Here is a 20,544-nt window from a genome sequence, read left to right as displayed (position 1 = left end):
AAGTTATCCTCATCTTTGCAGATAGTCTAAATGACTTCTGAAATTCTGGTCCTGCTTTTTAATTTAAATGCAGTTAGATTTCACAGCACATTCCTTTGGTAAGCTTTTGATGTTGTTTCCCATCTTGTGTTGCTCTTACCCCTATTTACTCAAGCTTTAATTGGCTAAATTCAGCAGGACGCTCTGAGTAGAATATTTTTCATTTTAATTAAAGAAAGGTTAGCTGTGTGATATTGAACAGGTAACCTCTCTGTATTTGTGTTTCCTCCTTGGACATGATGATGGTGATAATGGTACTGCCTATTTAATAGGCTTGTCAGGATGATCAAATCAGCTGATCCATGGAACGCATTCAGAAGTATGTGGCCTAGAGTAATTACTTAAGAAACGCTAAATATTGTTGTTGAGTCACTAAGTCGTGTGCAACTCTTTGTAACCCCATGGACTGTGGCCCACCAGGCTCCTCTGTCCCTGGGATTTCTCAGGCAAGAATACTGGAGTGGGTTGCCATTTCCTCCTCCAGGGAATCTTTCCAACCTAGGGATTGAATCCACATCTCCTGCATTGGTAGGTGAATTCTTTTCCACTGAGCCACCTGGGAAGCCCCCAAATATTATTTGTCTAAAAAAAACACACAGGGTAGAGAGCTAAGGAAGTCATGGTTGTGACTTTTGTAATTGAGAAAGTCCTGGCACCCCATGGTGCAGCAGGAAGTAAAAGTTCTTTCCTGTGAAGGAGAAGCAAAGCAGTTTTCAAGTGTTCCGAAGCCTTCAAAAATTTTAATAGATAATAAGACATTTTTTCATCACTAAGTTCTGGTGATGTTTAGCCATTTAAAAAAAATTCCAGTCTCCTGTGTTTTTTCAGGAAGAGGGTAGTGGGTAGATGTCTGCTTGCCCTGGGTTTTCTCCAGCTCCCAGCCCTCTGCTCCTCTCCTGCCTCTGTCTGCTCTCCTGCATTCCACTCTTTGCGTTTCGCCTTTGCAGAGGACTTGTCTCTGTATGTGAAAGTCATTTTGTGCCACTATACTGCTTTCTGTCCCTCCGTGTTTTTCTTTTCTGTATTGGTCTGTCTTGGTTTCCTCTCTCTGATGCCTTCTTTTCCTCATCCTCTATCCTCTACCTGTTTTTCTTTATTTGAGTTCTTTCCCTGGCCTTGAGATCAACAGTGAATTTTTCTTATTTCTTACACACATGGTCTCTGGTTTTTACTAGTGATCTTTTAAAAAATATACCAGGCTCATGGACTTTTTAGTCTTTTAGTACATGAACCTGGCATATTCCTTCATTTATTTAAGTCTTCATTAGTTTTCATTTGTTTGTTTATTTTAAATCCTGACCCCAGCAGTGAAAGTGCCGAATCCTAATGACTAGACCACCAGGGAACTCCCTTCTCCTGATCTTGATTGGAAAAAAGTCTCTAACCCTGGCAGGAGATTGGGTTGAATGATAAACTGCCTCAGGATTTAATCCAGAAGGATTTTTTTTTGTTTGTTTTTAAAACAAACTTTTAAAGATTCTTCTGGTTGTCCTGGTTTATCTGCTTTCTTGAAGTTTTAACTGTAGTAGCTACTGTGATAGATTTAAGTTTTATTTCTCTTTAGTGCTGAGATTTTGATCATCTTTTAAACTAACACCTCATCTCTCTTTAAATTGATGGATGTTCCGAAATATATCAGATATACAAATGGAATCTGATAGCTATCTTAATGGCTAAATGCTTACTTTGCTTTTAATTCAATATTGCAGGTAACATTGAGATATCCTGGATTGATGACACGTCAGCATTTGTTTCTCTCAGCCAGCCTGAACAGGTACCAATTGGTAAGTGTGTTGGGCCTTTGTCTTGTGTGTTAACTAAAAGGTGGGAGCTTGCCCACTTCCCAGTCTAGATGCTGTGGTGTTCAGTCAGCTGGTTCACAAGCATTGTTGCCTGGTTTGTTTTGAGCTTGTCTCTAAAATAAAGGAAGTAGTTAGTAAGTATTGCACGTAGATGAGAAAATAAGACAAATGTACTGATTCTTTAGAGATACTCTATCATATATTTTTCACTTTTCTGTTCCTTTCTTATAGCCCTTTTTCTAAAATGATTTGTATGTTTACTTGGAAGGATAAAAAGAGCAAATTGAGAGGAATGGGGGACACCAGATGGTGATTCCTATATTGACCTGTTTGCCTCTGTACTTTTTCCCATTTATTTTATAACTTTTTGTGATTCACTTATTCCATTAAACTGGTATCAAATACTTGTTTTACAAACAAATAAACTGAAAGATACTTCAGTTGCTTCTAAACTAGGGTTGTAAAAAGGTCGAATACCAACTCTCTTATTGTTGGACCCTAAATAGTTTTGATATTAACCATCACAAAACATCCCGTTTTCTTAGGATGCAAAGCTATTGAAGAATATATGTATTGTTCAGCTATTTCTTCACATAGATTTCAAGTTCCCTGGTGTTAATAATAAAAACACGTGAAAATGTTAAGTATGCTGATTAACGTTTTCTTCTTATTAAACGAAGTGCCACAGACTAACAGTATATAATTCTGATGACGTATGAGGAGAATATAAGCAGCTCTATATGAAAATTTCTACAAACACAAATTCAGGTCAAATTTTTTTTGGTATTTAAAAAAAAAAGTATATAACCATCACAGGAATATATGCCATGTTATAGAAATGGAAAGTTTAGGCTCTGGAATCATATTGCTATAGTTGTGTGACCCTGGGCAGATTCTTTGATAAGCTTCTGCTTATCTTTATAAACTGAGGACTGTGTTACGGATTTTCTAGGATTGTTGTGAGGATTACATGAAATGATTATGTATATAAAGCTGGCATTGCTTTGAACTTTTATGATGGTTGTTTCGAAGTAGATTTCAATATGAAAGGCACCGCAGGAGCTCATGACACCAGGAACAGTACTGGATACAGGGTGTGAATGATACTGCTGTTAATAGTGACATGTTTTCACATTTGCTTATTTGTGACCCATGCCCCCACAATCCTTAGAAAGACAGTTTACATGGAATCCAAAGGGAATGGATTATTAGAAACCGAAGGATGACTTCAGGTGTGGGGGCAGGGCCCCTGAGATTAAGACGGTCCTGAGACTTCAGCATGGTTGAGAGAGCACTGATGGGAACTCCCCACCCCAAATCTTTTTCTTCCCCCATGTATCTCTCTCATTTGTTTCTGGCTGTGCTGGGTCTGCCTGCCGTGCGTGGGCCTCCTCTAGTTGTGGCGCTCGGGGGCTGCTCTTCCTTGTGGCGCGTGGGCTTCCCATTGCAGTGGCTTCTCTTCTTGCGGAGCTCGGGCTCTCGGCGTGTGGGCTCAGTAGGTGCAGCACCGGACTCGAGAGCACAGTCTCAGGAGTTGTGTTGCAGGGACTTTAGTTGTCCCGAAGCCCGTGGGATCTTCCTAGATCAGGGATCGAACCCATGTCTCCTGCATTGGCAGATGGATTCTTAACCCACTGTACCAACAGGGAAGTCCTCCACCCTAAATCTCGTCACATCTTTACTCATTCATTGTTGCCCTTCACCTCCCTCGCTCTGGTCACTGAGCTTAAAAGCTACTGTACTATTGAAAGACGCAAAAATGAGTTAAGGGGATAATCATTACGGGACATCAAATATGGTTTAACAGGAACATTAAAAGAAGCCTTGATACCTCTTACCCGTAAACAAGGAATTATGCCGTGCAATGGGAGCGAAGGGGATGCAAAGGCTTTAAAGTCACACTGACATGGGACCTAACCTGCCTCTGCCACCTGTCAGCCACGCACCTCGAGGCCTGTTACATAAACTCTTAAGCCACAGGTTCCTCACTGAGAGATGGAGATGATGATAGTTACTTTGTAAGATGAGATCACACACTGTCTGTCCGTCTGTTTAATTTGGCTGCTCTGGGTCTCAGTTGTGGCACTCAGGATCTTTGATCTTTGTTGTGGCATGCAGGATCTTTAGTTGCAGCATGTGAACTCTTTGCAGCTTGTGGGATATAGTTCTCCAACCAGGGGCTCTCCAGCCCCTGCATTGGGAGCTCGGAGTCTTAGCCCCTGGACCACCAGGGAAGCCCCACAATCACAGATTTTAAGTTCCCAGCAAAGAGTCTGGCACTCCACCAGCAGTGCCTGATAATTGGTAGTAATTATTATGATACTGCTTGGCCTCCCTCGCTGTGAACAGTAAACATAAGTGTGTGTAAATCTGGAATCTGTAAGACACTAGTGAGTAGTATTTACTTGAAAATGCAAACATAATTCCTTGTTTATGGGTAAGAGGTGTCAAAGCTTCTTTTAATGTTCCTGTTATACTGTATTTGATGTCCTGTAATGATTGTTCCCTTACTTATTTTTGCATCTTTCAATAGTACAGTAGCTTTTAAGCTCTATTTTATTCAGCGATACCTGAAATCAGGGAGCTAGATTTCAGAATCACGTAGCCACAGAAGTCCTCTGATTTGTTCATTTGGCCGTCTTATTCACCACTGGGGGCTTCCCTGGTGGCCCAGATGATGAAGAATCTGCCTGCAATGCAGGAGACCTAGGTTTGATCCCTGGGTCAGGAGGATCCCCTGGAAAAGGAATGGCTACCCACTCCGGTATTCCTGCCTGGAGAGTCCCATGGACAGAGGAGCCTGGCGGGCTACAGTCCACAGAGCTGCAAAGAGTCAGACACGACTGAGTGACTGAGGCACAAATGCACTCAGCCCTGGATCCCCCTCTCACGCCTGGCCTGTGAAAGGGCCATGTAGGGAATCGGCCAAGATGAAACTGTGACCTTTCTACCTTTCTTCTTCCTAGGTTAAGAAGTTAGGTGGCTGCTTTTTTTTTTTTTTTAATTCCTTCTCTTCTTTATTTTTTATTTATTTTATTATTATTTTTATTTTGGGGATCTTTGTTGCGGCATGTGGGCTTTCTCTAGTTTTGGCGCACTGGGACTACTCTCTAGTTGCAGTGTGCTCACTCCTTGCAGTGGCTTCTCTTGTTGCGGAGCATGGGCTTTAGAGCCGGAGGGCTTAGTAGTTGCGGCACGTGGGCTTAGATGCCCAACCAGGGATCACACCTGCTTTCCTCCTTTGGAAGGCGGATTCTTAACCACTGGACCACCAGGAAAGTCCTGTGACTTGTCTTTTGATACATGCAGCTTTACTAAGCAAGTGTAATATTCCACAGTAGTCTCTCTTCTGACAGAAAAGACAACTCTTAACGTAAATACCTGGCCATTTGCATGTACTGTGCCTATGACTGCAGTTTTCTTAGCCAGGAGCCGTCTTTTACTAAACCATCCTCTCCCCCCAGAAGCCTGGCTCTGTCCTACTTCCATCCTCGCCTCAGCCTCAGCATCCGTGTCTCCAGGATCTTCTTAGGCTTCCTTTACAGCGGTTTGGGCCCCGTTCTCTGTATGGAGCCTGGTACCCTTTCTTAGCATACCTTGCTTCCCTGGTTGTCTTCCCAGATGGACTGGAAACTCCGAGAGCAGAGACCTCATCTCTTGTTTGCCATTGTGTTTTCAGGGCTTCAAGTTGTAGTGTCTGATGTTAGAAGTGTATGAATAATGTTAGAAGTGTATGAATATGTTAGAAGCTGAATAAATGCCATTCAAGGTGTCATGACTTAGAAATGCCTTTTTGCACTTGCTGGGTGTATCTCGTGTCTCAGGCCTTGTGCTGTGATTTCTGAAATGATGCAAATGTTTCACTGAAAGACACTGTAGAATTTGTTTTTTATCATGGTGATTTTACCGATGAGCGAGACCGAAGATATTTAATATGCTGCAAATCCTGTTAATGTTATCTTAAACAAATTACTTATTCATTTCAGCGGAAACACAGGGCCTCTTAGATCAATAACATAACATTGGAAAAATCATTAAATGCCTGTTTATATTGCAGCTTGTAATGGCTTCTTTGGCTCAGTTACAAACTATTTTTGATTTACATTTAAGGAGTTGCTTTTTAACTGACACCTGTCTTTTTTTTTTTTTTTTAATTTCTTCATCGTGCTGAGTCTAATCAAGATTTCTTCAAAGCATTTTCATGACTATGACAGCTCTTTCTCAGGTCTATCAAAATGATTAAAACTCTTCTCCTGAGTGCCATTTAGTTTGATTCCTGTTGCTTTTTGTTTCTTTGTTTTTTCACATTCTTCCCCTCTGTCTGGGAAGACAGCCTGTGGCCAGTGTGGGACTTGATGCCATGGAGGAGATCACTGAGCCTCATTGTTTGAGAATTTTTCTCAGAGTCATTGAATAAGAAATCACCTGTAATGGTCACATCTGAATAACTCAGACATATTTAGGATTTTTATATACCTAATGCAGTCTTCGGAGAAGGCAATGGCAACCCACTCCATTGTTCTTGCCTGGAGAATCCCAGGGACGGGGGAGCCTGGTGGGCTGCTGTCTTTGGGGTTGCACAGAGTTGGACACGATTGAAGTGACTTAGCAGCAGCAGCAATGCAGTCTTATTAAATGGGGGAAAGAGCTCAACAATATTTCAAATGTACTGGCACTTCCTAGTCTTACTCTCAATATTTAGACATTGTCTTATGTGTCCTTAGGCTCCTCTGTCCATGGAATTCTCCAGGCAAGAATACTGGAGTGAGTAGCCATTCCCTTCTCCAAGGGGATCTTCCTGACCCAGGGATCGAACCCAGGTCTCCTGCAGTGCAGGCAGATTCTTTACAGTGTGAGCTACCAGGGAAACCCCTTAAATACATTATAAGGCATTATCTCTCTGCCTGTAATTCTTATAGAAATAGCTTGAGGAAAATTAGCTTTTCATTTGTTTTGAAAGTCACAGTTTGGAACACACCATGAATACTACAGAGAAATTTTAAAAAGCAAAAATTGATGAAGGCACTGTAGAAGAGGTAAAAAAAACCTAGTGGTTATTCTGTAAAGCTAGCCCCCATTCAGGGAGTTACAGAAATTCCTGATATGCTGCCTTAGGAGCTTGTTCATGATGAGTTTACGGGGATGGGTAGATACCTGGCTTTACAGCTTCACTTCAGTCCCTAGTATGGGTGTGTTTATGTTAAATCATCCTTTTAAAAGCCCAGCTTGTGATTGTGCTGAACAGATAAACATCAGAGTTGTGATGTGGTTTTTGAGGTGATTATTCAGTACTGGATTTCCAAAGAGTCTTGCTTATAACTTTAAACTTCACCTGTGCTTTTTGTTAGCCTTTTAAAGTTTACCGAATCTGAAGAGGTACTCATTTGTGGGATTGATTTGTGTTCTCGTTTTTCCTCAGTCACTCTAGGTTCCTGACTTTGTTGCTTTTTTCAAAGAACCAGCTTTTGGCTGACTTCATTTTTCTGTCTTGTTTGCTGATGTCTATTTTTTTGGATTCTGCTTTGCTGTTTTCTTTCTTTTTTAAGTTGCTTTGGATTTACTTTGCTCTTCTTTACCAGTTTCTTTTTTTTTTCTTTTTTCTATTCTTTTTTTTATTAACAAGCAAAATAATAATTAAAAAACAACAACACAACAACAAAAACCTTAAAGTTGGAACTGCAATAAGTCAAACTGCTGCTGGAGTTCACAGATGTACCTGGGGTACATGCACCCTCATTGCAAGGCAGGACCTAGGCACATAACTGTGCATTTAGGTATGTAGGTGACCAGGAAGAGTCAAAGAGGTGGAAAACACCGGAGAACAGAAAGCATTAAAAGCTTTTCATCAAGCAATTCCACAGCGCTCTGCTCTTTGCCTCTGCTTTGCCTCTGTATCCTCTGTGGTTCCTGTTCCAGCTGAACTTGTGACAATCCCAAATTGTTCCTTCCTCTTTTTCAGCTTTTCGTCATCCTCTGACTTTCTGGAGATTGAAGAGACACTCAAACCAAACCTTTGAGCTCTTTCTTTTAGCTTATCCAGGTTAACCATAGGCCTGGTGTCACACGACAGACCTTTTGATGGAACTGGAGAAATCCCAAATCTAGTTGCCCGGGCAGCTTTCTTACTCTCCAAACTCACAGGTACATTGAATCATTCAGCTCTCCTCTGCATCCTCTCAGTCTGTGGTATTTCAGATGTAATTTTTACCACTTTTTTCTCTGCTGCCACATCAACCGTTTTTTCAGGAGGTTCTTCCTCTTTGACAGGCAGTTCTAAGGTCTTTGGTTCTTCTTCCTCTGTTTCATCTCCCAGTACCTCTTCTTCATTTGCCTCCTCTTCAGCATGCTCTTCAAGATATGCCTGGAGCCTGTTGATGAGATCTTGTTTTATTCCCTTGGTCTCCAAACCACGAGCAAGACACTCCTGCTTTAGTTCAGCAAGCTTCAGCTTATGAAGCTCCACCGTCTCAGTCGCCATCTTGTTACCCCTTACCAGTTTCTTGAAGTAGAAAGTTATGTGCTTCCCCCCCGCCCTGCCGTCTTCTAAAATATTTTTGAGCCTGGCTTCCAATAGCTTAGCAGTCCAGCCAGTGATCAGTCAGGTGTGCTTGAGCACCTTGAGCCGTTAAGGCTTTCCACTTTTGCCGACAAGGTTTGGGAATGTTCAGCATCCCACTTTCAAGCAGTTCATAAGTCTGCCCCAGTTTTCACTTTTGGGTGGACCTTCTTTCTCCAGTGTAAGTGCACAAGGCCTCACGCCCAGCCAGCAGTGTGTATGTAGCTAAGACCCTCTCCCAGTCATTGATTTTGACCTCTTTTTGTTTCTGATACAAGTATTTAAAGCTGTAAGTTATCCTCGAAGCACTGTTTCAGGTCCATTCCATCAACTGTACTTTGTGTTTGCATTATTGTTAAGTTAGACACGTTTTCTAAAGGCTCCTTTAACCAGGGATTATTGGGAAGGGTGTTGTTTAATTTTCAAGTACTTCGAATTTTCCTAGATTTCTTGTCGTTACTACTTTATAATTTAATTGTGTTGTTATTAGAAATTTTAGTATGATTTCAATCCTTTTAAACGCAGTGAGATTTGCTTTATAGCCTCATATAAGATATGACCTGTCTTGCTGAACATACTGTGTACACTTGTATGTAAATGCTATTTCAAATACTAAAAGATGATGCTGTTAAAGTGCTGCACTGAATATGCCAGCAAATTTGGAAAACTCAGTAGTGGTCACAGGACTGGAAAAGGTTCAGTTTTCATTCCAGTCCCAAAGAAGGTCAATGCCAAAGAATGTTCAAACTTCATACAGTTGTGCTCATTTCACATGCGCACAAAGTTATGCCAAAAATCCTTCAAGCTAACCTTCAGCAGTATGTGAACAGAGAACTTTGAGATGTGTAAACTGGATTTAGAAAAGACAGAGGAACAGAGATCAAATTGCCAACATTTGTTGGGTGATAGAAAAAGCAAGGAAGTTCCAGAAAAAATTCTGCTGCTTCGTTGACTAAGCTAAAGCTTTTGACTGTGTGAGTCACAACAAACTGTGGAAAGTTCTTGAAGACCTGGTAGTACTAGACCACCTTACCTGTCTCCTGAGGAACCTGTATGTGGGTCAAGAAACAGCAGTTAAAACCAAACACGAAACAACTGTCTGGTTCAAAATTGGAAAAAGAGTACAACAAGGCTGTATATTGTCACCGTGCTTATTTAATTTATATGCAGAGTACATCATGCTGGGCTGGATGAGTCACAAGCTGGAATCAAGATTGCTTGGAGAAATAGCCACTTCAGATATGCAGATGATATCCCACTCTGATGGCAGAAAGTGAAGAGGAACTAAAGAGCCTCTTGATAAAAAAAATTGCAAATCAATGTGTACTCTAAAAAAATGGAAACAACTAAGGAATATTGGATACATATTGGGTTTTAGGTGGCTTTAAGGAATTACAATTAATTTATATCTTATAATAATGGCATGATTATTGCCTCAAAAAAAAAAAAAAACCTTTATATGTTAAATACATAGTGAAGTATTTATGGGTGAAATTATTTACTTTAAAAGAATATAGTTTTAACAAAGATTAGATGAAACTAGAATGGCAAGATGTTTATAAATTTGATGAGTTGTATTCTTTTCTTGACTTTTGTATATATTTGATGTTTCCATAATAAAAAGTTAAAAATAAAATCAATGAGAGAGACATTAGGAAGGAATAGTCTTCACCCTCTTAGGTTGGCTTCCCTGGGAAATTGGCTTAGAGATTTGCATGCAGGGCTCTTGAGAGTAAACCCCGTGGGAGATTACAGGAAGTTGAACTGGGCCCAAGGAGATGCTGGAATGCACTGTAGTGACAAGGAAGGTTTCAGTAACTCCCAACTAGAATGGCTCCTCAGGTCACCTGATCTCAGGGAACCATGACTTTATACACCTCTCACTACCCTCCCCTTCACATATACATACACATATTGATCTGTCTTTGAATTGTGAGCTGTCTCCAGAGAACAGGTATAACCTTGGAAAAGATTTTCTTTGTATCACCTCACACTGGTCAGAATGGCTATCATCAAAAAGTCTACAAACCATAAGTGCTGGAGATGGTGTGGAGGAAAGGGAACCTTCCTGCCCTATTGGTGGGAATATAAATTGGTACAGCTGCTATGAAGAACAGTGAGAAAAAAAAAAAAAAAGTTATGTCTGACTCTTTGCGACCCCATGGACTGTAGCCCTCCAAGCCTGGAAGGCTCCCCCGTCCCTGGGATTCTCCAGGCAAGAACACTGGAGTGGGTTGCCATTTCCTTCTCCAATACATGAAAGTGAAAAGTGAAAGTGAAGTCACTCAGTCATGTCCGACTCTTAGCAACCGTATGGACCGCAGCCCACCAGGCTCCTCCATCCATGGGGTTTTCCAGGCAAGAACACTGGGGATATTTAGGGGTGTGCTAAATATCTCTGAGCCAATAGTAACTTCTAAGGAGATCATAACATTATGCTGTAGTGAGAAAATTAGTGTTGGAAATTATAAGTTTATGAAAAAGTGTTATGTTTTATATACTTTGTTAAAGAAGACAAAATGTATTGGGAAAACCACCAAAACTATTAAGAATATAACCTAATATTTAAAAAGATAAGAGCAAATGTATGTAAAGTTCACCTGTTTGGACTACCTCATTCACTATTTTGCTGCATAATTCAGAGATCAATCCATATACTTTATTTGGGAAGTATTTGTCATGCACTTATTATGGGCTTTCCTCATAGCTCAGTTGGTTAAGAATCCGCCTGCAATGCAGGAGACCCCAGTTCGATTCCTGGGTCAGAAAGATATGCTGCAAAAGGGATCGGCTACCCACTGCAGTTTTCTTGGGCTTCCCTTATGACTCAGCTGGTAAAGGATCTGGCTGCAGTGCGGGAGACCTGGGTTCAATCCCTGGATTGGGAAGATCCCCTGGAGAAGGGAAAAGGCTACCCACTCCAATACTCTGGCCTGGAGAATTCCAGGGACTGTATAGTCCCTGGGGTCACAAAGAGTCAGACACGACTGAGTGGCTTTCTCTTCTCTTCACAATCATGCACAGGCGGTGATGTGGGGATCTCCCCTCTCACAGGGTGCCCGCTTCTTGGGCCTCGGTTTCATGTGTGTCTTTATCCGTCTGCAACCCAACCTCTTGCTTGAGTTCCAACCATTGTTTGTTAAACGGTACTGTTTAGCAATGTCCTTCTGTCTTGTGAAAACTTGAGACCTAATGTCACTTGAACACATTTGTGCAGAAAGAGGTAGAGAATAATAGTGGTACATATGGAGACAATACCTTGGGCCGGTGGGCCAGTAAAGCTCAGTGTCCCCTCAGGTGCAGAGCTTGGGGACTGGTCCAGGAGTGTCTTTAGGGGATAGTTTTTTTTTTTTCTTGTTGAACTGCATAAATTTTATTCTTCCTTATTAAGTGTAGGAATTAACCCATCAGTTCTGGACGAGGAGGCAGGCTTCCTAGCCTTGGTACCGTGCCCTGCCTGTTAGAAGTTGGACTGAGGCCTGCAAATGCCATCTTTTACCTGTTCAGAAAGGCTGTTTTAAAATAAAGAACTTGCTCTGCTATCTCTATTTATGAACTCTTTGGATGGGAAAAAGGACTTCCCCAGATTTAAAATCTGTAATAAAGGCATCAAGAAAAGGCTTCTCTTCGTCTCTCTAAAGTGCTACTACTCAGAGTCACTCCCGGACTTGGTTAAAGGGGATACCACCGTCTGCCTCTCAAGCCTGGAGCTTTAAAGAAATCTCAGTGCCTGACGCCTTTCTCTCTGCAGCCTGTTGATCACAACATTATGTTTTCCTCAGAACCATCTTCTCTGTGCCCTTAGTTCAGGCCAACAGCTGGAATATGTAACAGTTCTACATGCTCTCCCTTGGTTTATTGAGGCTTTCTACAGCACTGACTTAACTATTCCCTTAAAAAGGGTAGCGACGGTGTCATGCTTCCCACAGGGACCTCCGCTGACTCCCCGGTCGTCCGGGTTCTGCGCCCCTCCGCGGCCTCAGCTCTCTGCCTTCTCCCCACCCGCCGCACCTTGGTCTCCGCAGTGGGCTGTGTCCCCCCACATCGGTGAATTTGCAGGCTCTGCTCTCATTGCCTGGCTGCTCTTCGAGTACCGAAGCCCAGGGAAGGAGAGGCCACTGTCTCTCGAGTTAACAGCTTATTCTAGTGTAGATGTAGTAAGCTCAAAATTTCTATTCTTCTATTCCAGGAAAGTTTTCTACACAGTTAGGACATATAGATCATATTTTCACAGGGGACTGTTACTGTGAAGATCAAATAAGATCTTAACTGTAAAGTTATTGATAAACATTTTCCAAGGCATAGAGACAGTATAACAAAGTGGTTAAGAGCTTGAACTCTGGAGGCACATGGCTTGGTCTTCAATCCCTGCCCTGGCACAGCGTAAGGAGCTGTGTGGCTGTAACCTCCCTGTCAGCCCTGCTTCTTCATCCCTAAAGTGGGGGTGATTCAGTAATTGTCTCATAGGGTTGCTGCAGGAGTAACCAAGTCAGCATATCTGAAACTTGAAGGGTAACGCCTAGTATGGAGTCATGTGCTATACACTTTAGCTGTGGTCATTTCTATTATCTTGGTTGCAGCTGTGTTTGTAATTCCTACAGTCTGTTTATGGGATTCTGAATTAAACTGTTCTTTTTGCAAGCATAGAGACATATACATATACACTTTTTTAAAGTTCCTGTAACTTGTCAGGGTATCAAGCCCTATTTTTAACATGTCTTCAGCATTATAAATATAAGAGGAAAAGTTGTCTTACCTACCTTATCTTGTTTTGCTTCCTAATTATAATGCATAGAGAAAATAATACTGCTTTGTATTAACAGGTGAGTTGTTTGGAACAAGTTGCTTAGTGAGGGTGAAAATTTAAAATGGTGAGGATTCAGGTCAGGTATAATGCACTGGTTTATGCTCAATAAGTTTCAGATCAATGAATTTTTACATGTTGGATTTCTCTGTTTTATGGAAGAATGCCTGTGCTCTAAATGTTTAGCCTTTCAGTTCGGCTTCATTGGTACATTCTGAAGGCGTAAAGAATGGACTGTTGGTTAGTTTATTTACTGTAGTGAAGGCATACAAATTCAAGCTAAATCTGGCTAATTTCTTCTACAGGCTGGAAGATAAAATCTTTTTTACCTCCCGCAGTTAGGTCAGTAGTGCGTGACCAGACTCCTCTTCTGAGGTCACCTGACTTAATTGTGGTTGTGAAGCAGCCATACAGTGTGTCTCCATGTTCGCATTTCTGTCCCTTTATGTTTCTGGCGTAGAGTAATTAAATAATTACTGTTGCTGGTCATGCCATTTTTCCCAGTGAAAAAGTCTGCAACAAATACACGAGAGTTGAAATCACTCTAGATTAAGAATGTTTATTGACAGACAAGACAGTACCTATTCCCAAGGCTTTATTTTAGTCTATGACTTAAAAGAGAGATCCTGAAAAATGTTCCTATAAGCATGTTAACTCCACGTGAGCCCAGTGGTTACTCTCTTATTTTTTAGATTGTTTTGCCCTGAAGACAGGCATCCCTCGGGCGGAAATTGTGAAATAGAAATGTACATAGGGGGACTGGAGCTGCAGATCTGTGTGAATAAATATAGTATCTGTGGGGAATGTCAAGCTACCTACTCTTTTTTACATTTTATTTTTTATTTTTTGATAGATGATGTTTATCACTCTTTTCGTAGCTCTCTGCCGCAGGCATCATCGCACCGGTATTATGAGACTGCTGTAGCTTTCCAGTCATTGCTATTCCAGAGTGAGTTTCTGAAGCAGCAGGAGTGAGATGATTTTGCAAATTGCAATATAATACTATATATGATCTTGTCTCAACCTGTAACACACGTATCCTCACAGAAATAACATTTAATTGTGGTAATATCCTTCCTGATATCAGACACAGTATGGCGCCTGTTAAGATTGTATTGTTTGTATAAGATGGAGTAAAAAGTGGTTTAAAGTTGAAGGAATAAAATCACATACCTTGATAAACCCCTTAGATGCTATTTAGGCTGTGGAGAGCTTTTGATTTTGTTTCCTTTCTGTACTCCCCAAATAAAAACGCCAGCAATAATCTGACAGGCGAACGCTGTCAAACGCTGTAACCCCATCTAGTCCCCTCCCTGCACGTTTTAATCCCTGGTGGACTCTTCTCAGCTACACGGGCTGTGAGGTTAGGGAGTTCTGCGTGTGACCCTTTCCCCAAAGTCTCCCAGCGACAGATGCAGTGACCTTATCACGCAGACAGCTCTATACAGTTTGACAGTCCAGCCATCTGGTTTATATTGATCATAAGTGATTTAAAGAAACCAGCTCTCTGAAAGTTGGTCATTTAAAACCCCAAGGCTAAATTGGCCTACATGTTAATTTGAAGTTTTAAGCCATTATTCTTGAAACTTGCTTTGGACTGTTATGTAAGAAATTAAGGCCTCGTTTCTTGTCTGTGTGAGCTTTAGGGGTGAAAAAAACTCATGGCCTACCTTGGAAGATGTCAGGTTTTATGAAGAATGGTTTATACTCTACAGACTATATATGAGTATGTGCTCATAGTTTGAGTTTATGTCTCTTTTTAGATCTTGCAAGAGCTGCAAGTGTAGGTGGATTTATTTACCAGCTTTCTCAATTTGAGCTCATACTTAACCTCTCTGAGTCTCGAGTCTGTAAAATGGGGTGACAGCGGTAGCCATTTCATCGCATTGTTGGGAGAATTGAGTGAGATTAACCTGCTGCGTAGCACGTAGTAGAAAGACTGCCTTCCCTCCTGATTGCTGATGCTAATTACCCGCTGCTCTTAACAGCCAGCACTTTCCCGTTCTTGAACCCGTTTCCTCTGTGGGCGTCTAGAGCCCTCCTCTCACCTTTCCTCCCAGGATCACTGACACAGTGCCTCAGCCTTTCACCTGTTTATCTATCTGCCTATAAATATTGGAATTTCTCCTGTGAGCGTTATCTTTTGTTTCCCTCACACTCTCCATGGATAATCTGATCACAGCCAGGACTTCAGCTACGGCTTGTTTGTATGCTAAGTGGCTTCCATGTGTTTATCTCCAGCCCAGGTCTCTTTTGGGATCCTCTGAAAGGCATTTCCTATCCTGCTTACAGGGCAGATCAGGCTTTTTGTGGCCGTAAGGGCAGGTAAAGATCAATGGGAATGGATACCATTGATCTGAGCCAGCTCTTATTGGTTAATTAAGAATAGGTGGAAATCCAAAGTTTAATTAAAATGTAGGGGTTTTATATTTTGTTTTTTAAAGTCTGATGTTGCATGTCACACCATAAAACAAGTAAATTTTAGTCAAGTGTTCAATTTCTACAGTTCCTGGTTATGATGATGCCTCTACAATTTGTTTTGGAAAACCTGGTTTTCTGAATTGCTGAAATTGTGCCAGTGCAGCGGTAAGTTGTTCAAGATGGACGTCTTTTCAGATTTATCATAGCCTTGATTCAGTCAACAGGTAATAGTCACACACGGCCTCAGCTTGTGTAGATGCCGTGTCGAGGCTGCCTGCTCTCTTACAGTTTGTTTTTTCATAGGTTGTCACTCAGTAATTCTCTGCCACGGGCAGCATTGTGCCTTTACTGTGAAAGTGCTATAGTTTTCAGTCGTTGTAACTTTTTAGTCATTTTAGTAAAGCACTAACTTTGTTAAAATGGGGTTTATTAACCAGTTTTTCTTAATGTCTTAGTTTTTTTTTTTTTTAACTTGTGGGACATATACTATATGGGGAAGAATGTATATAATGTGTATTATGTTTTAAAGAGTAATAGTAAAATGAACACTTAAGTAATCAACTTCCAGGTTAAGCAAACAACATTATCAGTGTCCAGAAGCTCCCAGTGGAGTCGTTCCCCGTGTCTCCCTTTTCCCTCTCCCCCAGGAGACGTTTGGTTTGAAAAGCTGAGTTACTTTTCTGCATCTGGGTGTGTAAGGGAAGGGCAGTGTTGCCACTGTGGCCTCCATAACTAGAGAGACCAAACTGAGTCTCTGGATCATAGCTGGGCTTCATTTTTCCTGGAGGGTTACAGAGCTTCTTCTGGGGAAGTTAGTGCTCAAGGTCATGAGTGAGTTCTGGGAAACAAAAGGTTTACCATAATCAGAAAACCTGGCAGGGCTGTTGTGTGAGTCAGATGCCTGGCAGAAAAACGCTAACAAGAACATCTCTGTTCTTCTGTTTCTGAATTCTGTGGTTCTGGCCACCACAGCTCTCCAGCATAGAGGGAAGTAGCAATCAGGGTGAGAAGAAAGTCTTCAGTGGGTAAAGGCTTCAAGGTGGGATTGGGCATAGGTGGGGAATTGAGTAGGAGCTTCATTCACATGTGGTTAGAATGAGCCAAAGCACAGAGTCTGGGTCAGGCTCACCTGAGCATTTTATATTCAGGTTGAAAAGGTGGTTAAAAAAAGGCAAGGGAGGGAATGGGGTTGGTGGTGATAGCACTCAGCCTGTGTATCTCATTAGTCACATTGATGAAATTGGATTAGTCCTCTCTGTCTCACACTCCTGATTCTAGGATCATTCTTCACTGTTTTCATGATTCCATTTGCTGCTTCTCTGCGCTGGACCTCCTGCTTCCTGAACCTCACATTTTCCTCATTTTAGATTACTTTCTTGTTTTGGTGGAACACAGCCTCCAGTATTTTTTGAGATAAAGCCGCATGGGAGATGACTTTTTTGAGATATCATTATTCTATCCTCACTCTTAGATTGAGGGACTGAGGATTCTTGATTGGAAGTAATGTTTGTCAGTGACATGAAAGTGTTGCTCCACTATATTCTCACTTCCAGCATTGCTGTTGAGAAGTTACAAGCCATTTGGTTTCTTAATTGTTTTGATGTGTTCTCGCGGTTTTTCTTAGGCTATTTGTAAGAACTACTGTTTAAAATAATATTCCTCCCCTTAGGCTGTGCCGGATCTTCATGGCTATGCAGCCCTTTCTCTCCTTTCTGTGTGTGAGTTTCTCACTGTAGTGGCTTCTCTTGTGGAGCACGGGCTCTGGGGCTTGTGGGCGTCAGTAGCTGCAGTTCGTGGACACGGTAGTTGTGTTTCTCGGGCTCTAGAGCACAGGCCTAAGAGCTGTGGCACACTGGCTTAGTTGCGCTGCGGCATGTGGAATCTTCCGGGACCAGGGATCGAACCCAGAATCTGGCAGGCAGGTTCTTTACCACTGAGTCCCCAGTGATGCCCCGTAAGAACTACTCATTTCCCCAATGTTTTGAAATTTCACCTCGATATGCCCAGGCATAACCAGTTTTCTTCCATCTATCTGAGTGCTCGGTGGGTCCTTTAAACCCAGATACTGGTTTCCTTCAGTTCTGAGAAGTTTCCTTGAATAATTTTGTTAATTATTTTCTCTCCATTCTTTTTTTTTTTTTTCTGTTCTTTCTTTCTGGGATTCCTGTTATTCAGATGCTGTGCCTCCTGGACTGGCCCTCTATTTCTTATCTTTTCTTTAATTTTACATTTCTTTGTCTTTTTGCTCTACTTTCTGGGAGATTTCTTCAAATTCATTCTCCAACTCTTCCTTTATTCCTGTTACCATGCTGTTAAGTTTTAAGTGTGTGTGTGTGTGTGTTTTGGTTCTTTTTATAGCATCCTGTTCTTATTGGTTAGATGCAATATTTTTTCCATATCTCTGAGAATTTTAATGATAGATTTTTTGAGTTTTCTTCTTTCTGCATAGTCTTTACATTCTTTTTTTTTTTTTAATTTTTTATTAGTTGGAGGCTAATTACTTCACAACATTTCAGTGGGTTTTGTCATACATTGATATGAATCAGCCATAGATTTACACGTATTCCCCATCCCAATCCCCCCTCCCACCTCCCTCTCCACCCGCTGGTTGGCCACATCTATTAGGGGACAACTTCTCCTTAGAACCAGAAAAATAACTTTATATTTTTTGCTTTTCAAGCAAGCTCAGTATAAGTAGACACTTATCTTTTTGTTTTCACCTTCAAATTCAGGTGATAACTGGATTTAACTGATGACAAAAAGACATAGGAAAAATGGCAAAACAAAGGAAGATGGGGATAGAAATCAGTGACAATTATTTAATGTATCATAAGATAGATATAAGTTTAGTTAATAAAAAAAGCTTGCTTTTCATTAAAAGGGAGTGATCTGCTGGTTTAACTCTAAGTTGAACTATATACATTTGCAATATTCACCCATTTTTGACCTACAAAAATGGGGATTTCATGTGGCTCATTGTAATAAGTAAAATTGTGATTTTGCCTAGATAGGTTGTGAGTATCTTTCAAGTCCTGGAGGGCCCACAGGACTTGAAACCTGGCTCCTATATCGAATCCAATAAGACTCCACAGAATTGGGCTCTTTCTTTGCCTTTACTGCAGTGATAGAGTTCACGTGAAGGTGACAATTATAGGTTAACAGCTTGGCCTTGATTGATCTCCCTGAGTATTCAAATGGCAGCAGGAGAATCACAACCATAACCCAAAGATGCACAACTCAAACAGCTGTGCTTTCAGGAATTACTGTGAAAATGGAGATGGTATCTCATGGGGACATATGTTGAAGCTGAAGTCAACCGTAAGTATTATTTTATACAAACCCTTCATTTTACAAATGAGAAAACAGAAATTTGGATACATTAGGAGCATCATCAGCACCAGATCCTCATATGGTGACTGATCAGACCAGTTTTCTTGTATTGCACTCAGTTCCTCAACTCCACACCCTCCTGCCTATTTTCTAGTCCATTTCCTGCCTTACTTCAACTCACAGACTTTATCTCCATCCAATAGATGGAATGGGGGGAAGGAGGGAAAAAAGGGAAAGTGGAGCCAATCTTTTCTCACTCTATAATGAAGAGTTTCCGTGTCTAGATGGTAAACTGAACACTTGTCACTACCTTTCCCACCAAACCCAAGTCTCCCAGAAATGTTAGAAAACATGTTTAGAATGAATTTGTACAAAGCCTTGCTCCAAAACCGGAAAAGAACTCTCACTGGATCATAAACTGTGAGGAATCCCTGGAAGTTAGCAATTAGTTAAAATCAGATCAAGGAGTAAAACCAAAGCCTAATATGTACATGGGAAAATTCATTTACAGTCTGCCACATTCCAAATTTCATCTCCTTTTCTCCACCCCCAGCTAAATCTGCATCCCAGACCCTCCCTCCCTGAAACCTTTGTCTTAGAACTCTTTTCACTAGCCTGCACTGCATCAGGTTTTTCTCAATCTTTTCTCATTATCATTCTCCTAAAGCAGCTTTTGAAGGCATTTTCTCCCTAATCATTCCACCATAAAACTTTAATACCACAAATATACTGTGTATCTATTTATGTACTCTATGTACATCTGTGCTTTACAAATCAAAAGACTAACAACTTCTTGCCCCCTCAGGGCAGTTTTTCCTGCCTTGGGAGTGATATTGCCCCCTTTGAGAATGTACATTTACACCCCAAGGATCAAGTAGCTTCTTCTAAGAAGGGGTGGGGGGTGTCTCCCTGTCTCCTCACAAGTCATACAAGGGGAATGACCAATATTTCTACTTCACCCAATCTTCATCCAATACTTCAGCCAATCTCTGGGTGAACAAATCATGTGAACAGAATCTTTTTCTGTAAGTGGGTTAGGGAAAAGATTCAACAGGAGGAGAAACCAAGAGCCAAAACATGGTTTAGATACTTTGTCCTTGTTTTATTTTTCCTCCTAGTGTTCCCAGGGCATGCTTTGCAGAAATGACAACCTCTAAGAGATAGTCTATAGAATGGAGATGTCAGCACAGAAGAAATGCACTGTGGTAGGCAGACTCTGAGATGGTTCTCTTGGTGTTTGTGCCTTTGAGTAACCCCTTTTCCTTGAGTGTGGGTCAGACTTGCTGACTCACTTCTAATACACAGAATCTGGCAGAAGTGAGGCAGTTCCTTCCAAAACTAGATTATAAAAAGACTGGCTTCCATCTTGGATTCATTTTCCTTTTTTTTTTTTTTGGCAAAGAAAATTTTTTGCTGAATTTTTACTCCAAAACTTAACTAATAATGAAATGTTCATATTGGGCAATTGTGCAATACAGACATGAGTTCTTCATAACAAATGCAATTAGAATTTAAGTATGATAGAAATCTATATATCAAATTAAGATTTTCTGAAGTCTAATAGAAACATGTGAAAAAGAACTACTCAAACA

General features: G+C 41.1%; 2 pseudogenes across 1 annotated transcript; one reads left to right on the top strand and one right to left on the bottom strand.

Annotated features, from left to right (window-relative positions):
• The window catches only part of LOC122679146, a 193,589-nt pseudogene that overhangs the window by 67,459 nt on the left and 105,586 nt on the right, over positions 1-20,544 (top strand).
• On the bottom strand, positions 7,631-8,359 carry LOC122679145 (annotated as a pseudogene). The gene has a single exon (XR_006336332.1). The product of XR_006336332.1 is annotated as an SAP domain-containing ribonucleoprotein-like (transcript).

This window comes from Cervus elaphus, chromosome 21 (genome assembly GCF_910594005.1).
Source record: "Cervus elaphus chromosome 21, mCerEla1.1, whole genome shotgun sequence".
Lineage (NCBI taxonomy): Eukaryota > Metazoa > Chordata > Mammalia > Artiodactyla > Cervidae > Cervus > Cervus elaphus.
Note: the sequence above shows the minus strand (reverse complement) of the source record. Positions and strands in the feature narration are given on the sequence as shown.